Below are 27806 nucleotides of genomic sequence, written 5' to 3' on the forward strand. Positions count from 1 at the left end.
GTTGTCGTGGCCGAGTGGTTAAGGTGATGGACTAGAAATCCATTAGGATCTTCCTGCGCAGGTTCAAATCCTGCCGACAACAAAAATGCATTTTTTTGACCCCTCCGGAGGTTGAAGTTTAGTCGTGTTTCTTATACCAATCGCATCCTCTCAGATCTCCGCAAGTACATAGGGATTAGTTGTCCATTTGGGATAGGACTGCAGGCCATCTGTCCCACTTCACACCTTTACACACCTGGTTATCCAGCCTTCTAGCTCTATAGGCCACAGTAGCATAGGTTACAGGTTTGTAGTCAAGCCACAGATTTCAGGTGAGATCCCATGATACACTCAACAATACAACAACACGATTCTCATGAATAACCATGAAGCCATTTGCTAAGATTTCCCCCATTTTGACATGTGGAAACCTGTTGTCACTCTTACCTTGACGGGAAGCTCCAGACACTTTTTTGGTCCTAACTGAGGCATTTTTAAAATCATGTCAAATTGGCCATATTCTGAAGACACTCTTAGGCTGCAGGGTAATCGAACTGGCCACATCTAAAGTCAAGCCACAGGTAACAGGTGAGAAACCTTGTTAAACCCTAAAAGAAAAAGAAAAAACTTGATTGCATTGAAAATAACCATTAAGTCATTCAGGTCGCAGCTCCCCTATAGGCATGGTTTGAAACCCCCTCCTGACAACTTTTTAGCGCCTGCATGTCATGCACCTTTGTAAAATCCAGTTGAAAAATAAATGACTTAAGGTAAAGTAAATGACACCTAGTTAATTTGAGTAGTGAATAACTATCGTATTTTTAATATTCTGCAAAAACAGCTAGTTGATGAGAGGCTGAAAGAGAATTGCAAGAATCGCGCAATTTCACAGGCGGGCCCCAAACAGGCAAATAACAAAAATAATCTCGGAACGCAGAACTCGTCGGTCGTTGTCAGTGGATTGTATTGGCGGGAAGAACAAAAATATCGTCTGCAGGGTAATCGAAGTCGCCGCATCTAATGTCAAGTCACAGGTGAGCTGCCTTGTTAAACCCTAAAAATAAATAATAACACGATTGCGTTGAAATGACCCATTAAGCCATTTGTAAGGATTTCCCCCATGTGGACCTGTTGTCACTCTTACCCTGATGGTTGCTGATATTTCCAGACACTTTTTCAGTCTTATCTGAGGAATTTTATCATTTATATCAGAATGGCTATATTCTGATGCCAGTTTAGCGCTCATTCAATGGCGATTTACTACTCTTTCCCATTGAAGGCCATATTGAGGTTAAATCAATGACTGGACTTTTTAATTTATAAAAACAAATGACTATTGAAAGTGCAAGTCAGTATCGTGCATAGTTGTTCTGGTCTCTGTGGTGATTTTAGAGCGTTGTTCATATTTCTACTTTTACTGCATACACTTTAACCCGATACCCAGTTACTGTGCTGTAGTCAGGATGGCCGAGCGGTCTAAGGCGCTGCGTTCAGGTCGCAGTCTCCCATGGAGGCGTGGGTTCAAAACCCACTTCTGACAGTTTTTTAGTGCCTCTCAGGAGTCATGCTGCTCAGCAGTAATAATAAGAATGATGAAATAACAACTTCACACAGTGAAATAACAATTCATAATAAACACTCTCAAATGCAGACCTACTGGAGCTGAGCAAAGATCAAGGTTAAATAAGAAAACAGCTGGACTTAATAACAAATGAATGAGGGGAACATTTTGTGTTATTGCATTATAATGAGTTACTGCATTATCTTTCAGTTGTTAAATTTCACTTTCTGTAGGCTATGCCTGTTGGCCCATTCACTCCTAACAAGCCTGTTTTCTTCTGTCAATGTTGTCGTGGCCGAGTGGTTAAGGCGATGGACTAGAAATCCATTAGGATCTTCCTGCGTAGGTTCAAATCCTGCCGACAATGAAAATGCATTTTTTTGACCCCTCCGGAGGTTGAAGTTTAGTCGTGTTTCTTATACCAATCGCATCCTCTCAGATCTCCGCAAGTACATAGGGATTAGTTGTCCATTTGGGATAGGACTGCAGGCCATCTATCCCACTTCACACCTTTACACACCTGGTTATCCAGCCTTCTAGCTCTATAGGCCACAGTAGCATAGGTTACAGGTTTGTAGTCAAGCCACAGATTTCAGGTGAGATCCCATGATACACTCAACAATACAACAACACGATTCTCATGAATAACCATTAAGCCATTTGCTAAGATTTCCCCCATTTTGACATGTGGAAACCTGTTGTCACTCTTACCCTGACGGGAAGCTCCAGACACTTTTTTGGTCCTATCTGAGGCATTTTTAAATTCATGTCAAATTGGCCATATTCTGAAGACACTCTTATAGTCTGCAGGGTAATCAAACTGGCCACATCTAAAGTCAAGCCACAGGTAACAGGTGAGAAACCTTGTTAAACCCTAAAAGAAAAAGAAAAAACTTGATTGCATTGAAAATAACCATTAAGTCATTCAGGTCGCAGACTACCCTATAGGCATGGTTTGAAACCCCCTCCTGACAACTTTTTAGCGCCTGCATGTCATGCACCTTTGTAAAATCCAGTTGAAAAATAAATGACTTAAGGTAACGTAAATGACACCTAGTTAATATGAGTAGTGAATAACTATCATATTTTTAATATTCTGCAAAAACAGCTAGTTGATGAGAGGATGAAAGAGAATTGCAAGAATCGCGCAATTTCACAGGCGGGCCCCAAACAGGCAAATAACAAAAATAATCTCGGAACGCAGAACTCGTCGGTCGTTGTCAGTGGATTGTATTGGCAGGAAGAACATAAATATTGTCTGCAGGGTAATCGAAGTCGCCGCATCTAATGTCAAGTCACAGGTGAGCTGCCTTGTTAAACCCTAAAAATAAATAATAACACGATTGCGTTGAAATGACCCATTAAGCCATTTGTAAGGATTTCCCCCATTTGGACCTGTTGTCACTTTTACCCTGATGGTTGCTGATATTTCCAGACACTTTTTCAGTCTTATCTGAGGAATTGTATCATTTATATCAGAATGGCCATATTCTGATGCCAGTTTAGCGCTCATTCAATGACGATTTACTACTCTTTCCCATTGAAGGCCATATTGAGGTTAAATCAATGACTGGACTTTTTAATTTATAAAAACAAATGACTATTGAAAGTGCAAGTCAGTATCGTGCATAGTTGTTCTGGTCTCTGTGGTGATTTTAGAGCGTTGTTCATATTTCTACTTTTACCGCATACACTTTAACCCGATACCCAGTTACTGTGCTGTAGTCAGGATGGCCGAGCGGTCTAAGGCGCTGCGTTCAGGTCGCAGTCTCCCATGGAGACGTGGGTTCAAATCCCACTTCTGACAGTTTTTTAGTGCCTCTCAGGAGTCATGCTGCTCAGCAGTAATAATATGAATGATGAAATAACAACTTCACACAGTGAAATAGCAATTCATAATAAACACTCTCAAATGCAGAACTTCTGGAGCTGAGCAAAGATCAAGGTTAAATAAGAAAACAGCTGGACTTAATAACAAATGAATGAGGGGAACATTTTGTGTTATTGCATTATAATGAGTTACTGCATTATCTTTCAGTTGTTAAATTTCACTTTCTGTAGGCTATGCCTGTTGGCCCATTCACTCCTAACAAGCCTGTTTTCTTCTGTCAACGTTGTCGTGGTCGAGTGGTTAAGGCGATGGACTAGAAATCCATTAGGATCTTCCTGCGTAGGTTCAAATCCTGCCGACAATGAAAATGCATTTTTTTGACCCCTCCGGAGGTTGAAGTTTAGTCGTGTTTCTTATACCAATCGCATCCTCTCAGATCTCCGCAAGTACATAGGGATTAGTTGTCCATTTGGGATAGGACTGCAGGCCATCTATCCCACTTCACACCTTTACACACCTGGTTATCCAGCCTTCTAGCTCTATAGGCCACAGTAGCATAGGTTACAGGTTTGTAGTCAAGCCACAGATTTCAGGTGAGATCCCATGATACACTCAACAATACAACAACACGATTCTCATGAATAACCATGAAGCCATTTGCTAAGATTTCCCCCATTTTGACATGTGGAAACCTGTTGTCACTCTTACCCTGACGGGAAGATCCAGACACTTTTTTGGTCCTATCTGAGGCATTTTTAAATTCATGTCAAATTGGCCATATTCTGAAGACACTCTTATAGTCTGCAGGGTAATCGAACTGGCCACATCTAAAGTCAAGCCACAGGTAACAGGTGAGAAACCTTGTTAAACCCTAAAAGAAAAATAAAAAACTTGATTGCATTGAAAATAACCATTAAGTCATTCAGGTCGCAGACTCCCCTATAGGCATGGTTTGAAACCCCCTCCTGACAACTTTTTAGCGCCTGCATGTCATGCACCTTTGTAAAATCCAGTTGAAAAATAAATGACTTAAGGTAACGTAAATGACACCTAGTTAATATGAGTAGTGAATAACTATCGTATTTTTACTATTCTGCAAAAACAGCTAGTTGATGAGAGGATGAAAGAGAATTGCAAGAATCGCGCAATTTCACAGGCGGGCCCCAAACAGGCAAATAACAAAAATAATCTCGGAACGCAGAACTCGTCGGTCGTTGTCAGTGGATTGTATTGGCGGGAAGAACATAAATATCGTCTGCAGGGTAATCGAAGTCGCCGCATCTAATGTCAAGTCACAGGTGAGCTGCCTTGTTAAACCCTAAAAATAAATAATAACACGATTGTGTTGAAATGACCCATTAAGCCATTTGTAAGGATTTCCCCCATGTGTACCTGTTGTCACTCTTACCCTGATGGTTGCTGATATTTCCAGACACTTTTTCAGTCTTATCTGAGGAATTTTATCATTTATATCAGAATGGCCATATTCTGATGCCAGTTTAGCGCTCATTCAATGGCGATTTACTACTCTTTCCCATTGAATCCATATTGAGGTTAAATCAATGACTGGACTTTTTAATTTATAAAAACAAATGACTATTGAAAGTGCAAGTCAGTATCGTGCATAGTTGTTCTGGTCTCTGTGGTGATTTTAGAGCGTTGTTCATATTTCTACTTTTACCGCATACACTTTAAACCGATACCCAGTTACTGTGCTGTAGTCAGGATGGCCGAGCGGTCTAGGCGCTGCGTTCAGGTCGCAGTCTCCCATGGAGGCGTGGGTTCAAATCCCACTTCTGACAGTTTTTTAGTGCCTCTCAGGAGTCATGCTGCTCAGCAGTAATAATAAGAATGATGAAATAACAACTTCACACAGTGAAATAACAATTCATAATAAACACTCTCAAATGCAGACCTACTGGAGCTGAGCAAAGATCAAGGTTAAATAAGAAAACAGCTGGACTTAATAACAAATGAATGAGGGGAACATTTTGTGTTATTGCATTATAATGAGTTACTGCATTATCTTTCAGTTGTTAAATTTCACTTTCTGTAGGCTATGCCTGTTGGCCCATTCACTCCTAACAAGCCTGTTTCCTTCAGTCAATGTTGTCGTGGCCGAGTGGTTAAGGTGATGGACTAGAAATCCATTAGGATCTTCCTGTGTAAGTTCAAATCCTGCCTACAAAGAAAATGCATTTTTTGACCCCTCCGGAGGTTGAGGTTTAGTCGTGTTTCTTATACCAATCGCATCCTCTCAGATCTCCGCAAGTACATAGGGATTAGTTGTCCATTTGGGGTAGGACTGCAGGCCATCTATCCCACTTCACACCTTTACACACCTGGTTATCCAGCCTTCTAGCTCTATAGGCCACAGTTGCATAGGTTACAGGTTTGTAGTCAAGCCACAGATTTCAGGTGAGATCCCATGATACACTCAACAATACAACAACACGATTCTCATGAATAACCATGAAGCCATTTGCTAAGATTTCCCCCATTTTGACATGTGGAAACCTGTTGTCACTCTTACCCTGACGGGAAGATCCAGACACTTTTTTGGTCCTATCTGAGGCATTTTTAAATTCATGTCAAATTGGCCATATTCTGAAGACACTCTTATAGTCTGCAGGGTAATCGAACTGGCCACATCTAAAGTCAAGCCACAGGTAACAGGTGAGAAACCTTGTTAAACCCTAAAAGAAAAATAAAAAACTTGATTGCATTGAAAATAACCATTAAGTCATTCAGGTCGCAGACTCCCCTATAGGCATGGTTTGAAACCCCCTCCTGACAACTTTTTAGCGCCTGCATGTCATGCACCTTTGTAAAATCCAGTTGAAAAATAAATGACTTAAGGTAACGTAAATGACACCTAGTTAATATGAGTAGTGAATAACTATCGTATTTTTACTATTCTGCAAAAACAGCTAGTTGATGAGAGGATGAAAGAGAATTGCAAGAATCGCGCAATTTCACAGGCGGGCCCCAAACAGGCAAATAACAAAAATAATCTCGGAACGCAGAACTCGTCGGTCGTTGTCAGTGGATTGTATTGGCGGGAAGAACAAAAATATCGTCTGCAGGGTAATCGAAGTCGCCGCATCTAATGTCAAGTCACAGGTGAGCTGCCTTGTTAAACCCTAAAAATAAATAATAACACGATTGCGTTGAAATGACCCATTAAGCCATTTGTAAGGATTTCCCCCATGTGGACCTGTTGTCACTCTTACCCTGATGGTTGCTGATATTTCCAGACACTTTTTCAGTCTTATCTGAGGAATTTTATCATTTATATCAGAATGGCCATATTCTGATGCCAGTTTAGCGCTCATTCAATGGCGATTTACTACTCTTTCCCATTGAAGGCCATATTGAGGTTAAATCAATGACTGGACTTTTTAATTTATAAAAACAAATGACTATTGAAAGTGCAAGTCAGTATCGTGCATAGTTGTTCTGGTCTCTGTGGTGATTTTAGAGCGTTGTTCATATTTCTACTTTTACCGCATACACTTTAACCCGATACCCAGTTACTGTGCTGTAGTCAGGATGGCCGAGCGGTCTAAGGCGCTGCGTTCAGGTCGCAGTCTCCCATGGAGGCGTGGGTTCAAAACCCACTTCTGACAGTTTTTTAGTGCCTCTCAGGAGTCATGCTGCTCAGCAGTAATAATAAGAATGATGAAATAACAACTTCACACAGTGAAATAACAATTCATAATAAACACTCTCAAATGCAGACCTACTGGAGCTGAGCAAAGATCAAGGTTAAATAAGAAAACAGCTGGACTTAATAACAAATGAATGAGGGGAACATTTTGTGTTATTGCATTATAATGAGTTACTGCATTATCTTTCAGTTGTTAAATTTCACTTTCTGTAGGCTATGCCTGTTGGCCCATTCACTCCTAACAAGCCTGTTTTCTTCTGTCAACGTTGTCGTGGCCGAGTGGTTAAGGCGATGGACTAGAAATCCATTAGGATCTTCCTGTGTAGGTTCAAATCCTGCCGACAATGAAAATGCATTTTTTTGACCCCTCCGGAGGTTGAAGTTTAGTCGTGTTTCTTATACCAATCGCATCCTCTCAGATCTCCGCAAGTACATAGGGATTAGTTGTCCATTTGGGATAGGACTGCAGGCCATCTATCCCACTTCACACCTTTACACACCTGGTTATCCAGCCTTCTAGCTCTTTAGGCCACAGTAGCATAGGTTACAGGTTTGTAGTCAAGCCACAGATTTCAGGTGAGATCCCATGATACACTCAACAATACAACAACACGATTCTCATGAATAACCATTAAGCCATTTGCTAAGATTTCCCCCATTTTGACATGTGGAAACCTGTTGTCACTCTTACCCTGACGGGAAGCTCCAGACACTTTTTTGGTCCTATCTGAGGCATTTTTAAATTCATGTCAAATTGGCCATATTCTGAAGACACTCTTATAGTCTGCAGGGTAATCGAACTGGCCACATCTAAAGTCAAGCCACAGGTAACAGGTGAGAAACCTTGTTAAACCCTAAAAGAAAAAGAAAAAACTTGATTGCATTGAAAATAACCATTAAGTCATTCAGGTCACAGCTCCCCTATAGGCATGGTTTGAAACCCCCTCCTGACAACTTTTTAGCGCCTGCATGTCATGCACCTTTGTAAAATCCAGTTGAAAAATAAATGACTTAAGGTAAAGTAAATGACACCTAGTTAATATGAGTAGTGAATAACTATCGTATTTTTAATATTCTGCAAAAACAGCTAGTTGATGAGAGGCTGAAAGAGAATTGCAAGAATCGCGCAATTTCACAGGCGGGCCCCAAACAGGCAAATAACAAAAATAATCTCGGAACGCAGAACTCGTCGGTCGTTGTCAGTGGATTGTATTGGCGGGAAGAACAAAAATATCGTCTGCAGGGTAATCGAAGTCGCCGCATCTAATGTCAAGTCACAGGTGAGCTGCCTTGTTAAACCCTAAAAATAAATAATAACACGATTGCGTTGAAATGACCCATTAAGCCATTTGTAAGGATTTCCCCCATGTGGACCTGTTGTCACTCTTACCCTGATGGTTGCTGATATTTCCAGACACTTTTTCAGTCTTATCTGAGGAATTTTATCATTTATATCAGAATGGCCATATTCTGATGCCAGTTTAGCGCTCATTCAATGACGATTTACTACTCTTTCCCATTGAAGGCCATATTGAGGTTAAATCAATGACTGGACTTTTTAATTTATAAAAACAAATGACTATTGAAAGTGCAAGTCAGTATCGTGCATAGTTGTTCTGGTCTCTGTGGTGATTTTAGAGCGTTGTTCATATTTCTACTTTTACCGCATACACTTTAACCCGATACCCAGTTACTGTGCTGTAGTCAGGATGGCCGAGCGTTCTAAGGCGCTGCGTTCAGGTCGCAGTCACAGTAGCATAGGTTACAGGTTTGTAGTCAAGCCACAGATTTCAGGTGAGATCCCATGATACACTCAACAATACAACAACACGATTCTCATGAATAACCATTAAGCCATTTGCTAAGATTTCCCCCATTTTGACATGTGGAAACCTGTTGTCACTCTTACCCTGACGGGAAGCTCCAGACACTTTTTTGGTCCTATCTGAGGCATTTTTAAATTCATGTCAAATTGGCCATATTCTGAAGACACTCTTATAGTCTGCAGGGTAATCGAACTGGCCACATCTAAAGTCAAGCCACAGGTAACAGGTGAGAAACCTTGTTAAACCCTAAAAGAAAAAGAAAAAACTTGATTGCATTGGATATAACCATTAAGTCATTCAGGTCGCAGACTCCCCTATAGGCATGGTTTGAAACCCCCTCCTGACAACTTTTTAGCGCCTGCATGTCATGCACCTTTGTAAAATCCAGTTGAAAAATAAATGACTTAAGGTAAAGTAAATGACACCTAGTTAATTTGAGTAGTGAATAACTATCGTATTTTTAATATTCTGCAAAAACAGCTAGTTGATGAGAGGCTGAAAGAGAATTGCAAGAATCGCGCAATTTCACAGGCGGGCCCCAAACAGGCAAATAACAAAAATAATCTCGGAACGCAGAACTCGTCGGTCGTTGTCAGTGGATTGTATTGGCGAGAAGAACAAAAATATCGTCTGCAGGGTAATCGAAGTCGCCGCATCTAATGTCAAGTCACAGGTGAGCTGCCTTGTTAAACCCTAAAAATAAATAATAACACGATTGCGTTGAAATGACCCATTAAGCCATTTGTAAGGATTGTGGACCTGTTGTCACTCTTACCCTGATGGTTGCTGATATTTCCAGACACTTTTTCAGTCTTATCTGAGGAATTTTATCATTTATATCAGAATGGCCATATTCTGATGCCAGTTTAGCGCTCATTCAATGGCGATTTACTACTCTTTCCCATTGAAGGCCATATTGAGGTTAAATCAATGACTGGACTTTTTAATTTATAAAAACAAATGACTATTGAAAGTGCAAGTCAGTATCGTGCATAGTTGTTCTGGTCTCTGTGGTGATTTTAGAGCTTTGTTCATATTTCTACTTTTACCGCATACACTTTAACCCGATACCCAGTTACTGTGCTGTAGTCAGGATGGCTGAGCGGTCTAAGGCGCTGTGGTCGCAGTCGCAGTCTCCCATGGAGGCGTGGGTTCAAATCCCACTTCTGACAGTTTTTTAGTGCCTCTCAGGAGTCATGCTGCTCAGCAGTAATAATAAGAATGATGAAATAACAACTTCACACAGTGAAATAACAATTCATAATAAACACTCTCAAATGCAGACCTTCTGGAGCTGAGCAAAGATCAAGGTTAAATAAGAAAACAGCTGGACTTAATAACAAATGAATGAGGGGAACATTTTATGTTATTGCATTATAATGAGTTACTGCATTATCTTTCAGTTGTTAAATTTCACTTTCTGTAGGCTATGCCTGTTGGCCCATTCACTCCTAACAAGAATGTTTCATCTGTCAATGTTGTCGTGGCCGAGTGGTTAAGGCAATGGACTAGAAATCCAATAGGATCTTCCTGTGCAGGTTCAAATCCTGCCGACAATGAAAATGCATTTTTTTGACCCCTCCGGAGGTTGAAGTTTAGTCGTGTTTCTTATACCAATCGCATCCTCTCAGATCTCCGCAAGTACATAGGGATTAGTTGTCCATTTGGGATAGGACCGCAGGCCATCTATCCCACTTCACACCTTTACACACCTGGTTATCCAGCCTTCTAGCTCTATAGGCCACAGTAGCATAGGTTACAGGTTTGTAGTCAAGCCACATATTTCAGGTGAGATCCCATGATACACTCAACAATACAACAACACGATTCTCACGAATAACCATGAAGCCGTTTGCTAAGATTTCCCCCATTTTGACATGTGGAAACCTGTTGTCACTCTTACCCTGACGGGAAGCTCCAGACACTTTTTTGGTCCTATCTGAGGCATTTTTAAATTCATGTCAAATTGGCCATATTCTGAAGACACTCTTATAGTCTGCAGGGTAATTGAACTGGCCACATCTAAAGTCAAGCCACAGGTAACAGGTGAGAAACCTTGTTAAACCCTAAAAGAAAAAGAAAAAACTCAATTGCATTGAAAATAACCATTAAGTCATTCAGGTCGCAGACTCCCCTATAGGCATGGTTTGAAACCCCCTCCTGACAACATTTTAGCGCCTGCATGTCATGCACCTTTGTAAAATCCAGTTGAAAAATAAATGACTTAAGGTAACGTAAATGACACCTAGTTAATATGAGTAGTGAATAACTATCGTATTTTTAATATTCTGCAAAAACAGCTAGTTGATGAGAGGCTGAAAGAGAATTGCAAGAATCGCGCAATTTCACAGGTGGCCCCAAACAGGCAAATAACAAAAATAATCTTGGAACGCAGAACTCGTCGGTCGTTGTCAGTGGATTGTATTGGCGGGAAGAACAAAAATATCGTCTGCAGGGTAATCGAAGTCGCCGCATCTAATGTCAAGTCACAGGTGAGCTGCCTTGTTAAACCCTAAAAATAAATAATAACACGATTGCGTTGAAATGACCCATTAAGCCATTTGTAAGGATTTCCCCATGTGAACCTGTTGTCACTCTTACCCTGATGGTTGCTGATATTTCCAGACACTTTTTCAGTCTTATCTGAGGAATTTTATCATTTATATCAGAATGGCCATATTCTGATGCCAGTTTAGCGCTCATTCAATGGCGATTTACTACTCTTTCCCATTGAAGGCCATATTGAGGTTAAATCAATGACTGGACTTTTTAATTTATAAAAACAAATGACTATTGAAAGTGCAAGTCAGTATCGTGCATAGTTGTTCTGGTCTCTGTGGTGATTTTAGAGCGTTGTTCATATTTCTACTTTTACCGCATACACTTTAACCCGGTACCCGGTTACTGTGCTGTAGTCAGGATGGCCGAGCGGTCTAAGGCGCTGTGTTCAGTTCGCAGTCTCCCATGGAGGCGTGGGTTCAAATCCCACTTCTGACAGTTTCTTAGTGCCTCTCAGGAGTCATGCTGCTCAGCAGTAATAATAAGAATGATGAAATAACAACTTCACACAGTGAAATAACAATTCATAATAAACACTCTCAAATGCAGACCTTCTGGAGCTGAGCAAAGATCAAGGTTAAATAAGAAAACAGCTGGACTTAATAACAAATGAATGAGGGGAACATTTTGTGTTATTGCATTATAATGAGTTACTGCATTATCTTTCAGTTGTTAAATTTCACTTTCTGTAGGCTATGCCTGTTGGCCCATTCACTCCTAACAAGCTTGTTTTCTTCTGTTGACGTTGTCGTGGCCGAGTGGTTAAGGCGATGGACTAGAAATCCATTAGGATCTTCCTGCGCAGGTTCAAATCCTGCCGACAACGAAAATGCTTTTTTTTGACCCCTCCGGAGGTTGAAGTTTAGTCGTGTTTCTTCTACCAATCGCATCCTCTCAGATCTCCGCAAGTACATAGGGATTAGTTGTCCATTTGGGATAGGACTGCAGGCCATCTATCCCACTTCAAACCTTTACACACCTGGTTATCCAGCCTTCTAGCTCTTTGGCCACAGTAGCATAGGTTACAGGTTTGTAGTCAAGCCACAGATTTCAGGTGAGATCCCATGATACACTCAACAATACAACAACACGATTCTCATGAATAACCATGAAGCCATTTGCTAAGATTTCCCCCATTTTGACATGTGGAAACATGTTGTCACTCTTACCCTGACGGGAAGCTCCGGACACTTTTTTGGTCCTATCTGAGGCATTTTTAAATTCATGTCAAATTGGCCATATTCTGAAGACACTCTTAGGCTGCAGGGTAATCGAACTGGCCACATCTAAAGTCAAGCCACAGGTAACAGGTGAAAAACCTTGTTAAACCCTAAAAGAAAAAGAAAAAACTCGATTGCATTGAAAATAACCATTAAGTCATTCAGGTCGCAGACTCCCCTATAGGCATGGTTTGAAACCCCCTCCTGACAATTTTTTAGCGCCTGCATGTCATGCACCTTTGTAAAATCCAGTTTGAAAAATAAATGACTTAAGGTAACGTAAATGACACCTAGTTAATATGAGTAGTGAATAACTATCATATTTTTAATATTCTGCAAAAACAGCTAGTTGATGAGAGGCTGAAAGAGAATTGCAAGAATCGCGCAATTTCACAGGCGGGCCCCAAACAGGCAAATAACAAAAATAATCTCGGAACGCAGAACTCGTCGGTCGTTGTCAGTGGATTGTATTGGCGGGAAGAACAAAAATATCGTCTGCAGGGTAATCAAAGTCGCCGCATCTAATGTCAAATCACAGGTGAGCTGCCTTGTTAAACCCTGAAAATAAATAATAACACGATTGCGTTGAAATGACTCATTAAGCCATTTGTAAGGATTTCCCCCATGTGGACCTGTTGTCACTCTTACCCTGATGGTTGCTGATATTTCCAGACACTTTTTCAGTCTTATCTGAGGAATTTTATCATTTATATCAGAATGGCCATATTCTGATGCCAGTTTAGCGCTCATTCAATGACGATTTACTACTCTTTCCCATTGAAGGCCATATTGAGGTTAAATCAATGACTGGACTTTTTAATTTATAAAAACAAATGACTATTGAAAGTGCAAGTCAGTATCGTGCATAGTTGTTCTGGTCTCTGTGGTGATTTTAGAGCGTTGTTCATATTTCTACTTTTACCGCATACACTTTAACCCGATACCCAGTTACTGTGCTGTAGTCAGGATGGCCGGGCGGTCTAAGGTGCTGCGTTCTGGTCGCAGTCTCCCATGGAGGCGTGGGTTCAAATCCCACTTCTGACAGTTTTTTAGTGCCTCTCAGGAGTCATGCTGCTCAGCAGTAATAATAAGAATGATGAAATAACAACTTCACACAGTGAAATAACAATTCATAATAAACACTCTCAAATGCAGACCTTCTGGAGCTGAGCAAAGATCAAGGTTAAATAAGAAAACAGCTGGACTTAATAACAAATGAATGAGGGGAACATTTTGTGTTATTGCATTATAATGAGTTACTGCATTATCTTTCAGTTGTTAAATTTCTCTTTCTGTAGGCTATGCCTGTTGGCCCATTCACTCCTAACAAGCTTGTTTTCTTCTGTCAACGTTGTCGTGGCCGAGTGGTTAAGGCGATGGACTAGAAATCCATTAGGATCTTCCTGCGCAGGTTCAAATCCTGCCGACAACGAAAATGCATTTTTTTGACCCCTCCGGAGGTTGAAGTTTAGTCGTGTTTCTTATACCAATCGCATCCTCTCAGATCTCCGCAAGTACATAGGGATTAGTTGTCCATTTGGGATAGGACTGCAGGCCATCTGTCCCACTTCACACCTTTACACACCTGGTTATCCAGCCTTCTAGCTCTATAGGCCACAGTAGCATAGGTTACAGGTTTGTAGTCAAGCCACAGATTTCAGGTGAGATCCCATGATACACTCAACAATACAACAACACGATTCTCATGAATAACCATGAAGCCATTTGCTAAGATTTCCCCCATTTTGACATGTGGAAACCTGTTGTCACTCTTACCCTGACGGGAAGCTCCAGACACTTTTTTGGTCCTATCTGAGGCATTTTTAAATTCATGTCAAATTGGCCATATTCTGAAGACACTCTTAGGCTGCAGGGTAATCGAACTGGCCACATCTAAAGTCAAGCCACAGGTAACAGGTGAAAAACCTTGTTAAACCCTAAAAGAAAAAGAAAAAACTCGATTGCATTGAAAATAACCATTAAGTCATTCAGGTCGCAGACTCCCCTATAGGCATGGTTTGAAACCCCCTCCTGACAATTTTTTAGCGCCTGCATGTCATGCACCTTTGTAAAATCCAGTTTGAAAAATAAATGACTTAAGGTAACGTAAATGACACCTAGTTAATATGAGTAGTGAATAACTATCATATTTTTAATATTCTGCAAAAACAGCTAGTTGATGAGAGGCTGAAAGAGAATTGCAAGAATCGCGCAATTTCACAGGCGGGCCCCAAACAGGCAAATAACAAAAATAATCTCGGAACGCAGAACTCGTCGGTCGTTGTCAGTGGATTGTATTGGCGGGAAGAACAAAAATATCGTCTGCAGGGTAATCAAAGTCGCCGCATCTAATGTCAAATCACAGGTGAGCTGCCTTGTTAAACCCTGAAAATAAATAATAACACGATTGCGTTGAAATGACTCATTAAGCCATTTGTAAGGATTTCCCCCATGTGGACCTGTTGTCACTCTTACCCTGATGGTTGCTGATATTTCCAGACACTTTTTCAGTCTTATCTGAGGAATTTTATCATTTATATCAGAATGGCCATATTCTGATGCCAGTTTAGCGCTCATTCAATGACGATTTACTACTCTTTCCCATTGAAGGCCATATTGAGGTTAAATCAATGACTGGACTTTTTAATTTATAAAAACAAATGACTATTGAAAGTGCAAGTCAGTATCGTGCATAGTTGTTCTGGTCTCTGTGGTGATTTTAGAGCGTTGTTCATATTTCTACTTTTACCGCATACACTTTAACCCGATACCCAGTTACTGTGCTGTAGTCAGGATGGCCGGGCGGTCTAAGGCGCTGCGTTCAGGTCGCAGTCTCCCATGGAGGCGTGGGTTCAAATCCCACTTCTGACAGTTTTTTAGTGCCTCTCAGGAGTCATGCTGCTCAGCAGTAATAATAAGAATGATGAAATAACAACTTCACACAGTGAAATAACAATTCATAATAAACACTCTCAAATGCAGACCTTCTGGAGCTGAGCAAAGATCAAGGTTAAATAAGAAAACAGCTGGACTTAATAACAAATGAATGAGGGGAACATTTTGTGTTATTGCATTATAATGAGTTACTGCATTATCTTTCAGTTGTTAAATTTCTCTTTCTGTAGGCTATGCCTGTTGGCCCATTCACTCCTAACAAGCTTGTTTTCTTCTGTCAACGTTGTCGTGGCCGAGTGGTTAAGGCGATGGACTAGAAATCCATTAGGATCTTCCTGCGCAGGTTCAAATCCTGCCGACAACGAAAATGCATTTTTTTGACCCCTCCGGAGGTTGAAGTTTAGTCGTGTTTCTTATACCAATCGCATCCTCTCAGATCTCCGCAAGTACATAGGGATTAGTTGTCCATTTGGGATAGGACTGCAGGCCATCTGTCCCACTTCACACCTTTACACACCTGGTTATCCAGCCTTCTAGCTCTATAGGCCACAGTAGCATAGGTTACAGGTTTGTAGTCAAGCCACAGATTTCAGGTGAGATCCCATGATACACTCAACAATACAACAACACGATTCTCATGAATAACCATGAAGCCATTTGCTAAGATTTCCCCCATTTTGACATGTGGAAACCTGTTGTCACTCTTACCCTGACGGGAAGCTCCAGACACTTTTTTGGTCCTATCTGAGGCATTTTTAAATTCATGTCAAATTGGCCATATTCTGAAGACACTCTTAGGCTGCAGGGTAATCGAACTGGCCACATCTAAAGTCAAGCCACAGGTAACAGGTGAAAAACCTTGTTAAACCCTAAAAGAAAAAGAAAAAACTCGATTGCATTGAAAATAACCATTAAGTCATTCAGGTCGCAGACTCCCCTATAGGCATGGTTTGAAACCCCCTCCTGACATTTTTTTAGCGCCTGCATGTCATGCACCTTTGTAAAATCCAGTTTGAAAAATAAATGACTTAAGGTAACGTAAATGACACCTAGTTAATATGAGTAGTGAATAACTATCATATTTTTAATATTCTGCAAAAACAGCTAGTTGATGAGAGGCTGAAAGAGAATTGCAAGAATCGCGCAATTTCACAGGCAGGCCCCAAACAGGCAAATAACAAAAATAATCTCGGAACGCAGAACTCGTCGGTCGTTGTCAGTGGATTGTATTGGCGGGAAGAACAAAAATATCGTCTGCAGGGTAATCAAAGTCGCCGCATCTAATGTCAAGTCACAGGTGAGCTGCCTTGTTAAACCCTAAAAATAAATAATAACACGATTGCGTTGAAATGACTCATTAAGCCATTTGTAAGGATTTCCCCCATGTGGACCTGTTGTCACTCTTACCCTGATGGTTGCTGATATTTCCAGACACTTTTTCAGTCTTATCTGAGGAATTTTATCATTTATATCAGAATGGCCATATTCTGATGCCAGTTTAGCGCTCATTCAATGACGATTTACTACTCTTTCCCATTGAAGGCCATATTGAGGTTAAATCAATGACTAGACTTTTTAATTTATAAAAACAAATGACTATTGAAAGTGCAAGTCAGTATCGTGCATAGTTGTTCTGGTCTCTGTGGTGATTTTAGAGCGTTGTTCATATTTCTACTTTTACCGCATACACTTTAACCCGGTACCCGGTTACTGTGCTGTAGTCAGGATGGCCGAGCGGTCTAAGGCGCTGCGTTCAGGTCGCAGTCTCCCATGGAGGCGTGGGTTCAAATCCCACTTCTGACAGTTTCTTAGTGCCTCTCAGGAGTCATGCTGCTCAGCAGTAATAATTAGAATGATGAAATAACAACTTCACACAGTGAAATAACAATTCATAATAAACACTCTCAAATGCAGACCTTCTGGAGCTGAGCAAAGATCAAGGTTAAATAAGAAAACAGCTGGACTTAATAACAAATGAATGAGGGGAACATTTTGTGTTATTGCATTATAATGAGTTACTGCATTATCTTTCAGTTGTTAAATTTCACTTTCTGTAGGCTATGCCTGTTGGCCCATTCACTCCTAACAAGCCTGTTTTCTTCTGTCAACGTTGTCGTGGCCTAGTGGTTAAGGCGATGAACTAGAAATCCATTAGGATCTTCCTGCGCAGGTTCAAATCCTGCCGACAACGAAAATCCTTTTTTATGACCCCTCCGGAGGTTGAAGTTTAGTCGTGTTTCTTATACCAATCGCATCCTCTCAGATCTCCGCAAGTACATAGGGATTAGTTGTCCATTTGGGATAGGACTGCAGGCCATCTATCCCACTTCAAACCTTTACACACCTGGTTATCCAGCCTTCTAGCTCTTTGGCCACAGTAGCATAGGTTACAGGTTTGTAGTCAAGCCACAGATTTCAGGTGAGATCCCATGATACACTCAACAATACAACAACACGATTCTCATGAATAACCATGAAGCCATTTGCTAAGATTTCCCCCATTTTGACATGTGGAAACCTGTTGTCAATCTTACCCTGACGGGAAGCTCCGGACACTTTTTTGGTCCTATCTGAGGCATTTTTAAATTCATGTCAAATTGGCCATATTCTGAAGACACTCTTAGGCTGCAGGGTAATCGAACTGGCCACATCTAAAGTCAAGCCACAGGTAACAGGTGAAAAACCTTGTTAAACCCTAAAAGAAAAAGAAAAAACTCGATTGCATTGAAAATAACCATTAAGTCATTCAGGTCGCAGACTCCCCTATAGGCATGGTTTGAAACCCCCTCCTGACAATTTTTTAGCGCCTGCATGTCATGCACCTTTGTAAAATCCAGTTTGAAAAATAAATGACTTAAGGTAACGTAAATGACACCTAGTTAATATGAGTAGTGAATAACTATCATATTTTTAATATTCTGCAAAAACAGCTAGTTGATGAGAGGCTGAAAGAGAATTGCAAGAATCGCGCAATTTCACAGGCGGGCCCCAAACAGGCAAATAACAAAAATAATCTCGGAACGCAGAACTCGTCGGTCGTTGTCAGTGGATTGTATTGGCGGGAAGAACAAAAATATCGTCTGCAGGGTAATCAAAGTCGCCGCATCTAATGTCAAATCACAGGTGAGCTGCCTTGTTAAACCCTGAAAATAAATAATAACACGATTGCGTTGAAATGACTCATTAAGCCATTTGTAAGGATTTCCCCCATGTGGACCTGTTGTCACTCTTACCCTGATGGTTGCTGATATTTCCAGACACTTTTTCAGTCTTATCTGAGGAATTTTATCATTTATATCAGAATGGCCATATTCTGATGCCAGTTTAGCGCTCATTCAATGACGATTTACTACTCTTTCCCATTGAAGGCCATATTGAGGTTAAATCAATGACTGGACTTTTTAATTTATAAAAACAAATGACTATTGAAAGTGCAAGTCAGTATCGTGCATAGTTGTTCTGGTCTCTGTGGTGATTTTAGAGCGTTGTTCATATTTCTACTTTTACCGCATACACTTTAACCCGATACCCAGTTACTGTGCTGTAGTCAGGATGGCCGAGCGGTCTAAGGCGCTGCGTTCAGGTCGCAGTCTCCCATGGAGGCGTGGGTTCAAATCCCACTTCTGACAGTTTTTTAGTGCCTCTCAGGAGTCATGCTGCTCAGCAGTAATAATAAGAATGATGAAATAACAACTTCACACAGTGAAATAACAATTCATAATAAACACTCTCAAATGCAGACCTTCTGGAGCTGAGCAAAGATCAAGGTTAAATAAGAAAACAGCTGGACTTAATAACAAATGAATGAGGGGAACATTTTGTGTTATTGCATTATAATGAGTTACTGCATTATCTTTCAGTTGTTAAATTTCTCTTTCTGTAGGCTATGCCTGTTGGCTCATTCACTCCTAACAAGCTTGTTTTCTTCTGTCAACGTTGTCGTGGCCGAGTGGTTAAGGCGATGGACTAGAAATCCATTAGGATCTTCCTGCGCAGGTTCAAATCCTGCCGACAACGAAAATGCATTTTTTTGACCCCTCCGGAGGTTGAAGTTTAGTCGTGTTTCTTATACCAATCGCATCCTCTCAGATCTCCGCAAGTACATAGGGATTAGTTGTCCATTTGGGATAGGACTGCAGGCCATCTGTCCCACTTCACACCTTTACACACCTGGTTATCCAGCCTTCTAGCTCTATAGGCCACAGTAGCATAGGTTACAGGTTTGTAGTCAAGCCACAGATTTCAGGTGAGATCCCATGATACACTCAACAATACAACAACACGATTCTCATGAATAACCATGAAGCCATTTGCTAAGATTTCCCCCATTTTGACATGTGGAAACCTGTTGTCACTCTTACCCTGACGGGAAGCTCCAGACACTTTTTTGGTCCTAACTGAGGCATTTTTAAATTCATGTCAAATTGGCCATATTCTGAAGACACTCTTATAGTCTGCAGGGTAATCAAAGTCGCCGCATCTAATGTCAAATCACAGGTGAGCTGCCTTGTTAAACCCTGAAAATAAATAATAACACGATTGCGTTGAAATGACTCATTAAGCCATTTGTAAGGATTTCCCCCATGTGGACCTGTTGTCACTCTTACCCTGATGGTTGCTGATATTTCCAGACACTTTTTCAGTCTTATCTGAGGAATTTTATCATTTATATCAGAATGGCCATATTCTGATGCCAGTTTAGCGCTCATTCAATGGCGATTTACTACTCTTTCCCATTGAAGGCCATATTGAGGTTAACCTGTCTACGATATTGGTTCCCAATTGGGAATCAACCCTCCCACGTTCAGCTGAAACGGTGGCGCATGGAACGCAAAAATATTCTTAAAAATATTTAACCTCCACACATTAACAAGTCCAAGTCCATAGCTCAAATGAAAGATAAACACCTTGTTCATCTAGCCAGCAAGTCAGATTTCTAAAATGTTTTACGGCGAAAACATAGCACATATATATGTAAAACCACCACCAGACACAGCTCATTTGAATAGCCAAAACATGCAATCAACAAACGCAGGATTAAAAAATAAATCGTTCACTAACCTTTTGAAAATCTTCATCAGATGACAGTAATATGACATGTTACACAGTACATTTTTTTTTTTCAATAATATGCCATTTATATCCATAAATGTCCATTTACAGTGAGTTCACGTTCAGAAATTACTCAAAAATGCCCGCAGGAAATCTAGGTAGCGCGGCAAGGTAACGTAAATAGACATCATAAACTTTGACTAAATATACATGTTCTACATATAGTTAGAAAGATACACTGCTTCTTTATGCAACCGCTTTGTTAGATTTATTTTTAACGTTACAGAAATCGCACACTATTCAATATGCTGAGACGGCGCTCAGTTCCAAGCTACATTTCTACGTAATGTTGGAGTCAACAGAAACACAGATTTAAGCATAAATATTCCCTTACCTTCGATGGTCTTCGTTCAGAATGTTCTGGAAGGCTTCAGACTTACAAAATACATCGTTTGGTTTCAAGTCTTGCGTCTTTGTATTAGCTACTGCTAATAACATCAGCTGAAATGCAACCAAAACGTCCTCTGGTCCGGAAAAGTTGCGCATCAAAACTTCAAAATTACATATTATATGTTGACTAAACAGGTCAAACTAAGTGCAGAAGCAAGCTTTATGATGTTTTAGACACACAAAACAAACTTCAATTCAATCGGCCATCGTCTGCCCCTCTCTTGAGTGCTGGAACAAAGGAATGGCTGGGACCAATTCGCGCCCCTACGCACAGCCTATTTTCTCGTGGCACGCACTAATTTCACTCCCATAGGGTCAATTCTCGCGGGATTTGAACGATTCAAAGCTCTACTGAAAGAGGACATCTAGCGGAAGAGATAGAAAGTCTCCCCAGAATCATAACTGGTTGGGAAGGGTGGGGGCCATGACGTCAAAGTTGCTCCAACTTTCATGGCCACAAAAACTAGTTTGGAAGAATGCCTGCCCTGTGAGTTCTGCTATACTTACAGACATAATTCCAACGGTTTTAGAATCTTTAGAGTGTTTTCTATCCAATAATAATTTGTATTTGCATATATTAGCAATTGTTGACAGATTTTTTTTTCAGTTTACTAAGGGTACCCAATCTCTCCAAAGGGGGCATATGTCTGCCATATCCTAAACAGGTTTTAAATCAATGACTGGACTTTTTAATTTGTAAAAACAAATGACTATTGAAAGTGCAAGTCAGTATCGTGCATAGTTGTTCTGGTCTCTGTGGTGATTTTAGAGCGTTGTTCATATTTCTACTTTTAACGCATACACTTTAACCCGATACCCAGTTACTGTGCTGTAGTCAGGATGGCCGAGCGGTCTAAGGCGCTGTGTTCAGGTCGCAGTCTCCCATGGAGGCGTGGGTTCAAATCCCACTTCTGACAGTTTTTTAGTTCACACAGTGAAATAACAATTCATAATAAACACTCTCAAATGCAGACCCTATCTGAGGCATTTTTAAATTCATGTCAAATTGGCCATATTCTGAAGACACTCTTATAGTCTGCAGGGTAATCGAACTGGCCACATCTAAAGTCAAGCCACAGGTCACAGGTGAGAAACCTTGTTAAACCCTAAAAGAAAAAGAAAAACTCGATTGCATTGAAAATAACCATTAAGTCATTCAGGTCGCAGACTCCCCTATAGGCATGGTTTGAAACCCCCTCCTGACAACTTTTTAGCGCCTGCATGTCATGCACCTTTGTAAAATCCAGTTGAAAAATAAATGACTTAAGGTAACGTAAATGACACCTAGTTAATATGAGTAGTGAATAACTATCGTATTTTTAATATTCTGCAAAAACAGCTAGTTGATGAGAGGCTGAAAGAGAATTGCAAGAATCGAGCAAATTTCACAGGCGGGCCCCAAACAGGCAAATAACAAAAATAATCTCGGAACGCAGAACTCGTCGGTCGTTGTCAGTGGATTGTATTGGCGGGAAGAACAAAAATATCGTCTGCTGGGTAATCGAAGTCGCCGCATCTAATGTCAAGTCGCAGGTGAGCTGCCTTGTTAAACCCTAAAAATAAATAATAACACGATTGCGTTGAAATGACCCATTAAGCCATTTGTAAGGATTACCCCCATGTGGACCTGTTGTCACTCTTACCCTGATGGTTGCTGATATTTCCAGACACTTTTTCAGTCTTATCTGAGGAATTTTATCATTTATATCAGAATGGCCATATTCTGATGCCAGTTTAGCGCTCATTCAATGGCGATTTACTACTCTTTCCCATTGAAGGCCATATTGAGGTTAACCTGTCTACGATATTGGTTCCCAATTGGGAATCAACCCTCCCACGTTCAGCTGAAACGGTGGCGCATGGAACGCAAAAATATTCTTAAAAATATTTAACCTCCACACATTAACAAGTCCAAGTCCATAGCTCAAATGAAAGATAAACACCTTGTTCATCTAGCCAGCAAGTCAGATTTCTAAAATGTTTTACGGCGAAAACATAGCACATATATATGTAAAACCACCACCAGACACAGCTCATTTGAATAGCCAAAACATGCAATCAACAAACGCAGGATTAAAAAATAAATCGTTCACTAACCTTTTGAAAATCTTCATCAGATGACAGTAATATGACATGTTACACAGTACATTTTTTTTTTTCAATAATATGCCATTTATATCCATAAATGTCCATTTACAGTGAGTTCACGTTCAGAAATTACTCAAAAATGCCCGCAGGAAATCTAGGTAGCGCGGCAAGGTAACGTAAATAGACATCATAAACTTTGACTAAATATACATGTTCTACATATAGTTAGAAAGATACACTGCTTCTTTATGCAACCGCTTTGTTAGATTTATTTTTAACGTTACAGAAATCGCACACTATTCAATATGCTGAGACGGCGCTCAGTTCCAAGCTACATTTCTACGTAATGTTGGAGTCAACAGAAACACAGATTTAAGCATAAATATTCCCTTACCTTCGATGGTCTTCGTTCAGAATGTTCTGGAAGGCTTCAGACTTACAAAATACATCGTTTGGTTTCAAGTCTTGCGTCTTTGTATTAGCTACTGCTAATAACATCAGCTGAAATGCAACCAAAACGTCCTCTGGTCCGGAAAAGTTGCGCATCAAAACTTCAAAATTACATATTATATGTTGACTAAACAGGTCAAACTAAGTGCAGAAGCAAGCTTTATGATGTTTTAGACACACAAAACAAACTTCAATTCAATCGGCCATCGTCTGCCCCTCTCTTGAGTGCTGGAACAAAGGAATGGCTGGGACCAATTCGCGCCCCTACGCACAGCCTATTTTCTCGTGGCACGCACTAATTTCACTCCCATAGGGTCAATTCTCGCGGGATTTGAACGATTCAAAGCTCTACTGAAAGAGGACATCTAGCGGAAGAGATAGAAAGTCTCCCCAGAATCATAACTGGTTGGGAAGGGTGGGGGCCATGACGTCAAAGTTGCTCCAACTTTCATGGCCACAAAAACTAGTTTGGAAGAATGCCTGCCCTGTGAGTTCTGCTATACTTACAGACATAATTCCAACGGTTTTAGAATCTTTAGAGTGTTTTCTATCCAATAATAATTTGTATTTGCATATATTAGCAATTGTTGACAGATTTTTTTTTCAGTTTACTAAGGGTACCCAATCTCTCCAAAGGGGGCATATGTCTGCCATATCCTAAACAGGTTTTAAATCAATGACTGGACTTTTTAATTTGTAAAAACAAATGACTATTGAAAGTGCAAGTCAGTATCGTGCATAGTTGTTCTGGTCTCTGTGGCGATTTTAGAGCGTTGTTCATATTTCTACTTTTACCGCATACACTTTAACCCGATACCCAGTTACTGTGCTGTAGTCAGGATGGCCGAGCGGTCTAAGGCGCTGCGTTCAGGTCGCAGTCTCCCATGGAGGCGTGGGTTCAAATCCCACTTCTGACAGTTTTTTAGTGCCTCTCAGGAGTCATGCTGCTCAGCAGTAATAATAAGAATGATGAAATAACAACTTCACACAGTGAAATAACAATTCATAATAAACACTCTCAAATGCAGACCTTCTGGAGCTGAGCAAAGATCAAGGTTAAATAAGAAAACAGCTGGACTTAATAACAAATGAATGAGGGGAACATTTTGTGTTATTGCATTATAATGAGTTACTGCATTATCTTTCAGTTGTTAAATTTCACTTTCTGTAGGCTATGCCTGTTGGCCCATTCACTCCTAACAAGCCTGTTTTCTTCTGTCAACGTTGTCGTGGCCGAGTGGTTAAGGCGATGGACTAGAAATCCATTAGAATCTTCCTGCGTAGGTTCAAATCCTGCTGACAATGAAAATGCATTTTTTTGACCCCTCCGGAGGTTGAAGTTTAGTCGTGTTTCTTATACCAATCGCATCCTCTCAGATCTCAGCAAGTACATAGGGATTAGTTGTCCATTTGGGATAGGACTGCAGGCCATCTATCCCACTTCACACCTTTACACACCTGGTTATCCAGCCTTCTAGCTCTATAGGCCACAGTAGCATAGGTTACAGGTTTGTAGTCAAGCCACAGATTTCAGGTGAGATCCCATGATACACTCAACAATACAACAACACGATTCTCATGAATAACCATTAATCCATTTGCTAAGATTTCCCCCATTTTGACATGTGGAAACCTGTTGTCACTCTTACCCTGACGGGAAGCTCCAGACACTTTTTTGGTCCTATCTGAGGCATTTTTAAATTCATGTCAAATTGGCCATATTCTGAAGACACTCTTATAGTCTGCAGGGTAATCGAACTGGCCACATCTAAAGTCAAGCCACAGGTAACAGGTGAGAAACCTTGTTAAACCCTAAAAAAAAAAGAAAAAACTTGATTGCATTGAAAATAACCATTAGGTCATTCAGGTCGCAGACTCCCCTATAGGCATGGTTTGAAACCCCCTCCTGACAACTTTTTAGCGCCTGCATGTCATGCACCTTTATAAAATCCAGTTGAAAAATAAATGACTTAAGGTAACATAAATGACACCTAGTTAATATGAGTAGTGAATAACTATCCTATTTTTAATATTCTGCAAAAACAGCTAGTTGATGAGAGGCTGAAAGAGAATTGCAAGAATCGCGCAATTTCACAGGCGGGCCCCAAACAGGCAAATAACAAAAATAATCTCGGAACGCAGAACTCGTCGGTCGTTGTGAGTGGATTGTATTGGCGGGAAGAACAAAAATATCGTCTGCAGGGTAATCGAAGTCGCCGCATCTAATGTCAAGTCACAGGTGAGCTGCCTTGTTAAACCCTAAAAATAAATAATAACACGATTGCGTTGAAATGACCCATTAAGCCATTTGTAAGGATTTCCCCCATGTGGACCTGTTGTCACTCTTACCCTGATGGTTGCTGATATTTCCAGACACTTTTTCAGTCTTATCTGAGGAATTTTATCATTTATATCAGAATGGCCATATTCTGATGCCAGTTTTAGCGCTCATTCAATGGCGATTTACTACTCTTTCCCATTGAAGGCCATATTGAGGTTAAATCAATGACTGGACTTTTTAATTTATAAAAACAAATGACTATTGAAAGTACAAGTCAGTATCGTGCATAGTTGTTCTGGTCTCTGTGGTGATTTTAGAGCGTTGTTCATATTTCTACTTTTACCGCATACACTTTAACCGGATACCCAGTTACTGTGCTGTAGTCAGGATGGCCGAGCGGTCTAAGGCGCTGTGTTCAGGTCGCAGTCTCCCATGGAGGCGTGGGTTCAAATCCCACTTCTGACAGTTTTTTAGTGCCTCTCAGGAGTCATGCTGCTCAGCAGTAATAATAAGAATGATGAAATAACAACTTCACACAGTGAAATAACAATTCATAATAAACACTCTCAAATGCAGACCTTCTGGAGCTGAGCAAAGATCAAGGTTAAATAAGAAAACAGCTGGACTTAATAACAAATGAATGAGGGGAACATTTTGTGTTATTGCATTATAATGAGTTACTGCATTATCTTTCAGTTGTTAAATTTCACTTTCTGTAGGCTATGCCTGTTGGCCCATTCACTCCTAACAAGCCTGTTTTCTTCTGTCAACGTTGTAGTGGCCGAGTGGTTAAGGCGATGGACTAGAATCCATTAGAATCTTCCTGCGTAGGTTCAAATCCTGCCGACAATGAAAATGCATTATTTTGACCCCTCCGGAGGTTGAAGTTTAGTCGTGTTTCTTATACCAATCGCATCCTCTCAGATCTCCGCAAGTACATAGGGATTAGTTGTCCATTTGGGATAGAACTGCAGGCCATCTATCCCACTTCACACCTTTACACACCTGGTTATCCAGCCTTCTAGCTCTATAGGCCACAGTAGCATAGGTTACAGGTTTGTAGTCAAGCCACAGATTTCAGGTGAGATCCCATGATACACTCAACAATACAACAACACGATTCTCATGAATAACCATTAAGCCATTTGCTAAAATTTCCCCCATTTTGACATGTGGAAACCTGTTGTCACTCTTACCCTGACGGGAAGCTCCAGACACTTTTTTGGTCCTATCTGAGGCATTTTTAAATTCATGTCAAATTGGCCATATTCTGAAGACACTCTTATAGTCTGCAGGGTAATCGAACTGGCCACATCTAAAGTCAAGCCACAGGTAACAGGTGAGAAACCTTGTTAAACCCTAAAAAAAAAAGAAAAAACTTGATTGCATTGAAAATAACCATTAGGTCATTCAGGTCGCAGACTCCCCTATAGGCATGGTTTGAAACCCCCTCCTGACAACTTTTTAGCGCCTGCATGTCATGCACCTTTATAAAATCCAGTTGAAAAATAAATGACTTAAGGTAACATAAATGACACCTAGTTAATATGAGTAGTGAATAACTATCCTATTTTTAATATTCTGCAAAAACAGCTAGTTGATGAGAGGCTGAAAGAGAATTGCAAGAATCGCGCAATTTCACAGGCGGGCCCCAAACAGGCAAATAACAAAAATAATCTCGGAACGCAGAACTCGTCGGTCGTTGTGAGTGGATTGTATTGGCGGGAAGAACAAAAATATCGTCTGCAGGGTAATCGAAGTCGCCGCATCTAATGTCAAGTCACAGGTGAGCTGCCTTGTTAAACCCTAAAAATAAATAATAACACGATTGCGTTGAAATGACCCATTAAGCCATTTGTAAGGATTTCCCCCATGTGGACCTGTTGTCACTCTTACCCTGATGGTTGCTGATATTTCCAGACACTTTTTCAGTCTTATCTGAGG

General features: G+C 40.6%; 10 non-coding genes across 10 annotated transcripts; all 10 read left to right on the top strand.

Moving 5' to 3' along the window:
• trnas-aga lies at nt 1–82 on the top strand. The gene has a single exon. It is a non-coding gene; the product is annotated as a tRNA-Ser (tRNA).
• A 9873-nt stretch (nt 83–9955) lies between these two features.
• trnaa-cgc lies at nt 9956–10039 on the top strand. Its single transcript has one exon. It is a non-coding gene; the product is annotated as a tRNA-Ala (tRNA).
• Nucleotides 10040–12170: 2131 nt separating this feature from the next.
• On the top strand, nt 12171–12252 carry trnas-aga. The gene has a single exon. It is a non-coding gene; the product is annotated as a tRNA-Ser (tRNA).
• Nucleotides 12253–13607: 1355 nt separating this feature from the next.
• On the top strand, nt 13608–13690 carry trnaq-cug. Its single transcript has one exon. It is a non-coding gene; the product is annotated as a tRNA-Gln (tRNA).
• Nucleotides 13691–13996: 306 nt separating this feature from the next.
• trnas-aga lies at nt 13997–14078 on the top strand. Its single transcript has one exon. It is a non-coding gene; the product is annotated as a tRNA-Ser (tRNA).
• A 1745-nt stretch (nt 14079–15823) lies between these two features.
• trnas-aga lies at nt 15824–15905 on the top strand. The gene has a single exon. It is a non-coding gene; the product is annotated as a tRNA-Ser (tRNA).
• A 1356-nt stretch (nt 15906–17261) lies between these two features.
• trnal-cag lies at nt 17262–17344 on the top strand. Its single transcript has one exon. It is a non-coding gene; the product is annotated as a tRNA-Leu (tRNA).
• A 1743-nt stretch (nt 17345–19087) lies between these two features.
• trnal-cag lies at nt 19088–19170 on the top strand. The gene has a single exon. It is a non-coding gene; the product is annotated as a tRNA-Leu (tRNA).
• A 306-nt stretch (nt 19171–19476) lies between these two features.
• trnas-aga lies at nt 19477–19558 on the top strand. Its single transcript has one exon. It is a non-coding gene; the product is annotated as a tRNA-Ser (tRNA).
• A 4857-nt stretch (nt 19559–24415) lies between these two features.
• On the top strand, nt 24416–24498 carry trnal-cag. The gene has a single exon. It is a non-coding gene; the product is annotated as a tRNA-Leu (tRNA).
• The last annotated feature ends 3308 nt before the right edge of the window (nt 24499–27806 follow it).

Source organism: Oncorhynchus mykiss, unplaced genomic scaffold (genome assembly GCF_013265735.2).
Source record: "Oncorhynchus mykiss isolate Arlee unplaced genomic scaffold, USDA_OmykA_1.1 un_scaffold_396, whole genome shotgun sequence".
NCBI classification, from domain to species: domain Eukaryota; kingdom Metazoa; phylum Chordata; class Actinopteri; order Salmoniformes; family Salmonidae; genus Oncorhynchus; species Oncorhynchus mykiss.